Genomic DNA, 11,848 nt, shown 5'->3' on the forward strand with positions numbered 1-11,848 from the left:
TGTAATAAGATTTAATTTTTCTTGATTCCATCTAAAGAAACACACATCCACATAGTTATAATTTTTACTTCCAGTTGGGGTTTGAATCTTTCTTTTTGCACAATCAACACTAATAATTTTAGTTAACTGATTTTCATATTGATCTTGGGTGGACATGACTGATTTGATAGAGAAAAAATGAAATGTATTCAACACCCTTTATATACACAATGGGGCATTGGGCATTAAAGAACAACGCTTTGGAGTACAAGTAAATAAAGTACATATGTGTAAGAAATAAAATACTTGGGTACCTACGAAATCCTATTTAGAATATCCAACATTTGTGAAGAATAAATAAGTTAGTAAATAATATTTTTAAACTACACCTATTTCAGTAATAACCTTTCCAAAAGTTATAAAATTTGTTTGCTCCCAGCTTTGTGGGCTTTACTACATAACATATTAATACGTGAATTACCCATCTCTCCCATCACATTTTTTTTTATTGATCGCCATTCGTTTAATTTATTGATAAAATAACCCAATTTCTAAGCTACCGTATTAGAAAAGACAATCAAAAACCTAATTTGGAAGCAAAATACAATAATCTAAGGTATTTTGTTTGTGAATGCAAAACCAAAGTCGTTTCTAATTTGAAAACCACCCTTGAAAAGTGGAGACACAGGAATGTATATAACATGAAAAGTAGACGCTGAAGGCGAGGGTTTCTCAGATCCAACGGCTTCACATGAATATATGCTAGGGCGGGCCCCCGTTTCATATGGAGGCTAATGGCATTCGAAGGTTCACAGTAGGATTCCCTTGACTCGTTTTTGCTTATTTCGGTTGGGCACGAAGCTGCGTACAAGTTTCAGTCAAGCTCCTCCTTCTTTCCAAACCCTGTCCCTTAATTTGCTCTCTATTTCTTGCTTTTCATGCTTGCTTAGATTTTGGGTTTTGTGGGCTTTGTTTCTTTTTAGAGAGAGAGAGAGAGAGAGAGAGAGAGAGAGGATGGAGCGTAGCAGCGAGTCTTCTTCCAAACCGGACAGGAAGACAGTGGAGAGAAACAGAAGAATTCAAATGAAAAGTCTCTGCTTCAAGCTTGCTTCACTTGTCCCTCCCCAACACTTCAAAACCACCAACTCCAAGGTACATATGGATCATTGGGAAATTTTATTAGAACCCCTTTTCTTTTTATCTCTACACCTAGCTTAAATTCTAGATATAAATTGTGTATTTTACTCTATGTAATTTTGGTTACAAATTAGGAGTTGGTTATCGTAAAAGGAGGTAGAGATCAGAAACAGTCAATTAATATATATATAAGCAAAACCATAAACGGGACGGAAATGAAAATGAAGATTGTGTATTGTGACAAGATTAGTTTCAAGGAAATGAATTGTGTGTGTCAGAGAGAGAGAGCGCAGCAGCAACATGTATGTATTAGGTTTTTCTTTTCTTTCCAAAACGTATGTATTAGTTAAGTAAGTCAAAACATATTCCTAGTCCAACTTACTTAGATTGAGTTGTATAAATATAGGCCAAATCGGATAAATGATTCATGTGGTCATAAGGTATTAGGAAAATAGCTCATGTGCTAAAAAAACTCAGATTTAAACCCCTGTGGTGTACTCCGTTAGCAAATTTAGCTCAAAAGTGATTTTTTTGTTAACTATCTTTAAATACATGGATAAAATTATACTTTGACATGTGTACCTTCTTCTTCTCTCCCCTTCTTCTTCACAGCCCACCAAAGAAAAACACGAATCAGATAAACTTTCCCATCATCTTCCAAATCCAAGGAAAACCTTAAAATTGTTCATCTTACACACTGAACCTCAATTTAATTGGAAAACAAAAGTTACCCAAATTATTAATCAAAGTCACACGCACACATATGTTCTATAGAAACGAGCTAATAATTTGATTAAGTTTACTAAATCAGAAACAAAGACAGAACAAAATCAATCCCATAAACTTTATCCCCCCTCTAAATTGTTTGATTGATCATTCTCTACTTTCTTGGACTTTCTAGGCAACCAAACAGGAAGATAGAAAATTTCACATCTAGTATATTACACCTCTGCGAAAACGGAGATTTCCTCCATTACATACACCAATTTGAGAACAAAACACCCCAAAAGACCGTAATTGTTCAAATAAAAAAAAAACCCAAGCTGAGATGGCTTCGATTTCCTCTGAAGTCGCCCAAAATCGCATCAGAATCAAGGGTTAAAAAAAACCCCAATTGTGGAAAACTCACATAAGCGCACCCACGGAGACACGGTGGCCGCCATGGTTGCGGTGGTAGCTCTATGGAAAACTGAAAATGGTCTCTCCTTTTTCTCTTGTGCGAAGTGAGTTTGGGGGTTGCGTAGGGGAGATGTAGGAAGAAGAAAGTGCACACGTCAAAGTACAATTTTACCCATGTATTAACCGATAGTTAACGGAAAAATCACTTTTGGACTAAATTTGCTAACGGGGTACATCACAAGGGTTTAAATCTTAATTTTTTTAGCACATGTACTATCTTCCGAATACCTTATGACCACAGGGATCATTTATCCGATTTAGCCATAAATATACTTTAGTTCTCTATATAATTGATTGATCTGGTGAAATATACGAATATTGGAGCGTTCGATTTCCGTCGTTCTCTCAAGAGTTTTGCCCTATTTTTGGTTTTCTTCGTATTGTTCTACAGGGACCATCTATAGATTGTGATTTATGTCAAAATTTCCGTTAATAGATTCTTCAACTTTGATTTGAATCAAATTTTGGGTCTTCATGTTGTAATTGATGTTAAAATTCTAAAATTTTGACAATCTTTATTTGATTCATCAAATTTTGCACTATAAATGATGTAAGAGTTAGTCTTCAGGGGTTTAAGAGAAGGGTGGTTTTACAGGAGTTTACATCTGCTTTAGTAAATATGAAATTATATTACTAATTAAATTTCATATCTAACAAAACAAGAAAAATATCATAAGATAAATCGTAATATTAGTAAATTGGTTGACTACAATTGTTAGTGTCTGTAGCAATCCTACGCGATTTTTTTTATGCCCTCAAATTGTAATTTTGCCATGTCTACCACTTGCATTATACAGAAAAGACTTAAAATTTTCACTTTTATACCGAATTAAGTACTCCAATGTTTTCTAATGCAGACGTATGTGGCGTTTAGGAAACCAGAGTTTCTGGGGTTTGAATATTTTCCAATTTTAGCTTATCCTTGAGTAGAGAATTTTGATGAATTTTTCCCTTCGCTATTTTGTGTTTTCATGTCCAAATAATTCTTTAAATTTGGTTCCCTTATGGCTCGGATATGCATCCAATCATTGTTTGGAATTTGGTTTTTACTGCAAATTTGGAATTTGGTGTTTATATCATTTGATTTTCTCTGATTTTTTATGTGTATTTGTGGTGACGGGGGACAAATTCTAGGATGGAGGTGTAATGATTTGGAAGAATCAGATGTTTATGATGAGAATAGAAGAGTTGCCACAATGCTTGAGGTTGCCAACCCCAGGAGTTGTAGCTGGTTCAATCCGAAGAAGGGTTAATATTTTTACAAAATAAGTTCCAATTCCTTAGTGGTTTGGCTTTACAGTAAATACCAAGTGAATTTTTCATTTGGTAGATTTTTTTAATGCAGTTCATTAACTTGGTAGATTTATGTTGTTTATAGAATACATATGAGTTTTCATGGTTATCAATCGTTCAATACCTCTATATGGTTACAGAGGGTTGAAGGTAATCTTTATACATTTTGTAAATAGCACTACCTAGCTATGGCATATCAGCGTTCTCAATTTTCGCATATAATATATGTACATAAACACTATTCTTTAGCACATGCTTTTTCAAAATTTTCTACATGTTTAACAAAGTTTTGTAACCCGCGGCATCACGCGGGTTTAGCTGCTTGTAATTAGATAATTTCATGTTTATACACAAGATTACACATAGAGGGTGTTGAATCCTTAATGATGCTACAACATCATAATATTCTCTCTCATGGAATAAGGATTAATTAATGGTCATAAACAAGTTTCAAACTCGCATCTATATATAGTCATTGCCTTACATTAATAGAGGAAGTGAAGGTTAGGGTTTTGAGAGGAGGAACGTGGTTGGAGAGAAGAAAGGAGAGCTAGCTAGGGTTTTGGGTTTGTGCAGCAGAGAGGCAAACCTATACCGTGTAGTGTGTAACCGTGGTGCAAACGTCCATTATCTATATACAAAGGGAGCACCTAAAATGGTGAAGCATTCAAATACCATATATTGTCCCTCAAGAATTAAAAAATTGCAATTGAATTAAAAAGAGTTAGCCAAAGGCGAATTTGAACCATATTATTGCTAACCCATTATGAGACTTAGCCTACTCCTTCACCCTCATAGTGTAGATAATATCGCTTGTTAAAAAAATTAAAAATTCAACACATTTTGATTTTGGATGATTTAAACTTTAAAAATTTAGGAAAAAATTAACAAAAATAGAAAACCCTCATTAGTGGGTGGTTTATGATTGACTTCCAATTTATTTTCCTATAATTTTTTAATAAAATATAGAAATATATAACCTAAATTTGCAAATTTATTTTGTTAAAAAAAAAACTTTAATTTAACGTAAAAAAGAAGTGAGTGATCAAGAGGTTAGTATATAATTAAGCAAGACTAGAATTAGTAGGGTTCTAGCAACGATACTTATGACCAGATTTTAGTAGGGAGAGAGAAACAAACATAGAACCTCGAGTGCCAAAGTAATTTTTTTTAGAGAAGTTTAACGAAAAGCATCCGGTACTGTTCATTTTAAAGAAAAACCACATTTTTACACTAAAAAGTCAATCCTGGTACTATTCACTTTACCCTTTATTTTATCTTTATCATTAAAACTCAAAGTTTTCAAGCCCTTTTCATTAGTTTTCTTTTTTTTTTAACTACTTGAACTACAAATCCCTTGCATACCCCATATAATACTTGAAAACAATATTATATTGGGATTTATGTATCTCACTTTTTTTTTTTTTGTAATCTGAGACAACAATTACGGCGTGCTTAATGTGACCTCAACATGAGATGATAATTAATGAATTCCTCATGCTCTTGATTTAATTTTACATACAACCAATCATTTTAGTACCCTACTTAGTTACAAGCCCACTACAAAGCTCGACATCTACCACTATTATTATTTTTTTTTTCTAGTTATATAGTTTATGTATAACTAATCAGTTTTAATGTGCTAAATAATCATATGAAAAAGTGTTTATTTCCCTGTCTACCATTAGGTTAACTATTTTTCTGCAACTATATTTATTATGGGGTAGACTCCCGATTTAGTGCATGTATAAATTCAATAAAACTGCTAATTTCATCCCTACTATCCTATTCAAAATTATTTTATCTATTTTTTCATCAACTTAAGCCACATGATACATTTTAGAAGGTAATACCCTCCTTTTCTTGATTATAAGCCCTTAACGTTCCATATAGGTTGCAAAACTAACACCTAATTTACTCTCCAAAGTTAACTCCATACACAATATCTTTGAGAAAACAAAGTCCTTGGACTCATGTAAAACTATCAATCTACTCTTCAAAATGTATCACATGCTAGTCATGTGACTTAAATTAACGAAAATTTAAATAGAATAGCTTAGTGTAAGGATTAATTTTTTCGTATAAATAATTTAGTGACCTAATTTTCACTCAGTTAATCATTTAAAAAGTAAATCAGCAGTTTACACTTTATTTTATATATATATATATATATATATATACACACACACACATAGTTTTGTACGTATAAGTGTATAACTAGTTTGTGTTTACCCTCCTAGCTAATACTACCTCAGCTGCATTCCTGATTTGTAGAGAAAAATTACAGATGTCCAATATAACCCAAACACTTTATTTTCCAATATTTTTTTCTCAAAAAAAAAAAAAAAAGAAGAAGAAGAAAACTGATAAGTGGAGCGTATATCTTTTATTATATAAAAATATGAAAATAATAATGAAATTCTGACACGTGTTTCAGCTGTCATAAAATTCTTCACTTATCTATCAGATATCTACTGAGAGTCAAATATAACAACAAATAGTTTTGCTTCAGTAAGATATATATACACGTGTTTCAGCTGTCATCAAAGTGCATGCATGACCGATAATGCATGTGTATGTGGATAAAATTTTGAATAATATTCATGGTATGATGGGACATATCGAGAATCTGCAGAAAGTCTTGTATACGGCAGCATGAATGTTGAATAGTTAGGCTAATTTTGGATATGAGTCAAATCATATAAAACGCTTAGCTTCAGGATTTTTTTTTCAGCTGATCGATGCAGCCGAAATTTGAATTAACAAAGAGATATCACATTACAGATTGAGACGTATGGTTATTGGCTAGTGTGATTCACACCAAAGATTGCATAATTTCCATGCCTGGTATACGAGACATGCATGAGTGCTTCCCAAACAAAGAAAACAACTTTATTCTTGCCCGAGTAATTCGAATTGGGTTATACGACAACATATATTTGAAAAGATAACATTAAGTTAAATATACATATGTCAAGAGAAACGTGATATAGTAGGAGTGAATTTCATAGTATATTCACAAGGCTAGGATTACAGATTTATACACGATTTACTATCAAGGTCCTACTCTATTGCCTATAGTGATGTATAGATAGATACAAAGAAAGGAAACAAATAACTACTTATCAATTACAATATTCGATACTTATTTTGCGGGATTCTTTCCTTTAACAGTGTGTAAAATATACTTGTACGGAGTCTACTGACCAAATGGCTACAAAGTTTAATTGTTTATCAATAGCGCGGTGATGCTAGAGAGTCGATACATACTTTGGAGTTGTGGACGATGAGAGATTTTTCAGTGTGACCGGGACACGGTGTGATACACCACGTGTCACTAAACAAATAGTGAGATATGTATGTTAAAATGTTAGTAACTTAAAAAAAAAAAAATTTCCCACCATTTATATAAAAACACGTGGTGTACCACTCGTGTTCCAGTTACAATGAAAAATTTATTGTGGATGAGGATTTAAACCCGAGCTATGGTCAACCTTCACAAATACTCCTTCCATGACGTTTGGAAACTAAATGTGACACCATTAACTACACAATTTTGGTTTTTTTTTTTTTTTTTTTTTGATGTTATGTTTACTTATATTGATATTGATTAATTCATCGATAGTTTTATAAATTTGCATATCGATGGATATATCGATATCGATATTTGGTTGCCTTAGACAAGAATTATAGGTTTGCAATAGGGGTGGGTATACCAACTCATTTAGATTTAGTCGGAATTAGAGAGAAATTTCTCAAGAAAAATCAAAAGTTTGAAATCTGTAATGGGTTCTATCAATTGTTTTGAAGTGAATCAATAAATATCGTTGATATTCATTGATTTTATACGGCGAAGTTTGCATTTCACCCCCTTTCAATATCGATCTTAACTTTGAATGTTTTGACGGAACCATGAACAATTTCATGGATATTTTAACACTGATTTGGTAGCAAATCGGTGGTCGTTGGAGATGCATCCACATTGGATCACTGCTGAAAATACCAAAGCCAAGAACAAAAAAATATCTACAGATTATATGGTCCCTTTTGGAGATACCATCCTTCAATGTTATGTCGTAATCACTCTTTCAAGTGAAAGCTTGATATTATTGAGGATCTAAGGTTGGTAAATCTCTGCTTTTTTTTATATCAGAAATCTGCCAGACCACACTGTCCATATTATATATGCCTCACAAAATTAGCGTTGCTAATCAACAAGCTTCTGGATATGCTACAATCACTTTTTTTTTTTTTTGGTTAAATGGTAGATTTATTAAATTAGAGCATTTTCAAATGAGAAGTCAAATTCAAAACATTAACTTTCAATTTGATGGCTGACTTGACAGTTTGACATATTGTCAATATTTTACTTCCACCCGATATGCCAAATTTTATTACTTTATTTATGTTTTTAAAAAAAAAAAAACCAAAATAATAAAGTTGGGTTGTTGTGGGTTAGTAATAAAATAATACTTAACTATGCTGGCATTTATGGTAAGGTAAGTGGAATGTCTTTGGAAATAGCAAAAACCATATTTGAAGGTACTGTCAATTTTGACATCACTCTATCCATGTCAGCTTAGCCTTCTTTTCCATGTCAGCTTTGACATCTCGGTTGGAGTAAATGATACGTTGTTTGTTACTGTTATATGTTTATATGGTGAACTGCCGATTTAGTCATTGAATTATCACCAAGTAAAAATTAGGTCCCTAAATTATTATTTTTTTTCAGAAAAATAGGTCCCTTAACTCATTACAAACTGCGAATTTCATCCTTGCCGTTAGATTTCAAGTTTTTCCATCCAATTTTATGTTAACTTAGGTCATGTGACTTGCACATTACATATGTAAAAGGGTAAAATCATCATTTTCTATGCCCATACTCTGGTGTTGGTCTTTAAGGTAACCAGGACTCTTTCAAGAGAGAAGAGAGACAACGCCTGCTTCGCTACTCTGCTTTTCTTACTCCTATTGGTTGATGATCTAGGTATGTTGCACTTTAAGGCGATTTTGAAACTTTTGCTCAAAAATTTCTCAAACAGAGACAAATCTTGACGAATTTTCAAAGTTGGTTGAACGAAGAGATGTCTTTCCAACTCAGAGATGATGGGGAGCCTCCACGTTATAGTAAGTGTACTTAATTTGGTTCAATAAAAAAATCAAGTTATGTTGTCTCTTTCTGTGTTTGCATATATTCTCTCGTTGTACTAGGTTTTAGGGATTTTAATACTATCAAATTAGGTTTTTTTTTTAATGTCGAATTGGGTGATCCTAATGAATTAAATTGGTGTTTGTGTGGTCCTATTGTTTTCATACTTGAATGTGCTGGTTTTTATCTAACAAAAAAAATTGAATTTTTTGGTTTGTGGTTGAATCTTTGGGTTTTGGGGTTTTGCTGACTTAGTGATTGAAACGAATTCATACATATTCTGCTTATTCATTTGGCATATACCATTTCTGCATATTCATTTGGCATATACCATTTCTGCATATTCATTTGGCATAACCATTCCTTCATTCTTTTAGAGAAATAAACCTTGTGGTGATATTAGTTTAGGTATGCATATCCACAGCCAATAATGGCTCACTAAGTTGTGGTATTTGACTCTCATTTTACTGACTATGCAGCTGCAACAGACTTATTCTCCCTTGAAATTCACCATGGGGGTTATTTAGTGGATGGCTTTTACTTGGGGGGAAAAGTGCATTGGAAGGACAATATTAGTAGAGATTGTATAACCATGTGGGACTTATGGGAGCTAGCAGAGTATCTTGGGTACAATAAAGAGACCACAAAGTTATTTTATATGAAGAAAAGGAAAGGATGGGTTCCTATTACTTGTGATGCAGATTACTTTTAATGTGCAAAATGTCTAACCAAAAAAAGCATAGTAGTGATTTAGCTCACAGATAAGTCACAAGAAGTGCATAATATAGAGATTCAAGCATCATTGCAAAATGCCATAACTGAGATCAATGTAGAAGATGTTATTCCCATCATTAGATGTTTTGTCATGTGCCATTTTGAGGCTTGGTTGGTGTTCAGCTGAGAATCTGAATGGATTGAAAACTTCTTCACTGCTAAGTCTTTCGCTAGCAAGGGTTACTAATAAAGCCTTATTTTGTACTCCGTCATTAGATGCTTTGAAGTTTGGAGTGCCATGGGTTTGGTCGGTGCGAGCCACATGGCAATATTGGCACGATTAGGAGTCGTGGTGCAAGATCGGCATAGTTAGGAGCCATAGTGACAGATTAATAGTTTCCGAGAGTCGTGGAGCAGGTAGGCACAACTGTGAGCGCAGAGCTGGGGTTGACTTGGGCTAAGTTATGCGCAATCGGAGGACTTGGACCACTAGGTCTGTGATGCTCGGCTACTGGTGATGTGCCACTTCAGTGTTGAATCGTCTAGAATGTTGAGAACAAAACCTGCCCCCAGTTCTTGGTAGTTAGGCTGGTGTGTCATTTTGGTACTTGTCTGCACCCGACACACCATTTGGTTGAGCTACTGTGTTTGTTAGAATAGAAGTAATCTTTGTATCTAACAACCTATGTGGGATAGTTCCGTCTGCTTGATCTTGTCAATGAAAGGTGACTCATTTGTGTTGGTCATGTCTTGTCGGAGCGCTTCATCAGTAGCTTGTTGCATTGGAAATTGCGTAATCGCTCGATCTTGAGCCTCTCTACTTCTTCCTGAATGTGCCTTTGTTGGGGTAGTTGAGCTCTCGATTGTCCCCAGTCGTGACCTGTTAGTCTAGGCTGTTCTTCCCTGTGCTCTGTTCGTCTATGCCGAGGCTGTGGTGCATGTGGTACATTTCTGACAGGCGAGCGAATTACTCACAGGCTGCCGGTTGAACTTGAGCCGAATTGAGTGACTGCTTCTCTCCGTCCGTCGTGTTGCCTACTCCGATGTGAGGTGGATAATGCTCCTTGTTGACCTAGCCGCGAATGAACACTTCGCCTGGAAGGTTGCTTATTGTTGATTATCGGAGTGTGGCCCCAACCATGAATGTATGCTCGTCTGTGAGGCTTGATCAGGAATGCACGCTAAGACAAGAGTATACACTATCCCGAGAACCCAAGCAAGAGCATAAACTGCTAGAATACTCGGATCGTGGTTGGTTGAGAGGCTGCTTGTCAGGACGCTGCTGAAGAGGTTCGTCGTTTGCCTTTGTCATGCTTCAGGACTCTTTATCTAGGGCACGCTGCAAGAGCTGATTCACCAAGGTAGTCTAATGCGTAAGGGCGTTTATCAACTCTATGACTTGTTGAGACAAGTGTTGTTCGCTATTTGGGTTGGAAGAGCTTGGATGAAATACGTCTTTTTGGGCAGTGGAAGTGTGGTAGATTCTGGGTGCGAGATTTGAGTTGGGAAATGTCAAATCCACGGAGAAATGTGATGAAAATGCCCCCGGTTCAATCGTCGGCCTAGAAATCTGAAGCCGAGACGGTTAAACCGGTCTTGGATCGATGAGAATTGCTTGAAAAGCTACGGGAGTGGGCTGTTCGGCGTGTGGCGCAAGTGGGTGTTGGGCTTGGGCGGCTCGGGCCGGCTCATCTTGGGCTTGGGCCCGTGAGGGCTTGAATGGCATGGCTTGGGCTGTGGTCTTGGCTTGGGCCCGTGAGGGCTTTAATGGCATAGCTTGGTGCCGTGGTGGTTGCTATGGTGGCACTCCGTGAGGGTGATGCCGCTCTTCTCATTGTCGTGTTGAGCCTTGTGGATCACCGTAGGCTTTGTCAAGGATGGTGCTGTGGCGGTTGGTATGATGGCGCTTCATGGGGGTGGTGTCGCTCCACTCATTGTCGTGTTAAGCCTTGTGGATCGATGTGGTCCTAATTCTTGAACGTTGGAATTTCCGTTCATTGAGGTTTCCGAATCTTTTGCCATTGTACTTTTCTTTTACGTTTTATCGAAAAATCTACAAATGAACAAGAAAACGAAAAACCTTGAATGCGAGAGTCTTCTACGAACGTGTGACTCAAACTCTCAATGAAAACACCAATTTGTGGATGCAAATTTCTGCCTTTTTCTTCTTGGACAAAATTGCACCTACAAAATAATTAACATCTTAAGTCATGACTAAGAGCCTCACGCACCCATGATTAATGGGGGGCTTTGGCCGAAGAACCTCCGATGCCAAAGTTAGAATTTGAGGGAAAAATGTTTAGACAAGTATGGAGAATTTAACAAGAGAGTTGGACTTAGGTTTTTGGGAGAAATGAGAGCTATTTATAGGGGTGTGGCCGACCCTTATTTGGAGAA

At 35.7% G+C, this 11,848-nt stretch overlaps 1 long non-coding RNA gene across 1 annotated transcript; it reads left to right on the forward strand.

The window, feature by feature from the left end:
- The first annotated feature begins 730 nt into the window (after window positions 1-730).
- On the forward strand, window positions 731-3,797 carry LOC139196720 (uncharacterized). The gene is made up of 2 exons (XR_011581827.1): window positions 731-1,131; window positions 3,430-3,797. It is a non-coding gene; the product is annotated as an uncharacterized lncRNA (long non-coding RNA).
- The last annotated feature ends 8,051 nt before the right edge of the window (window positions 3,798-11,848 follow it).

The sequence above is a fragment of the Malus domestica genome, chromosome 06, assembly GCF_042453785.1.
Source record: "Malus domestica chromosome 06, GDT2T_hap1".
NCBI lineage: Eukaryota > Viridiplantae > Streptophyta > Magnoliopsida > Rosales > Rosaceae > Malus > Malus domestica.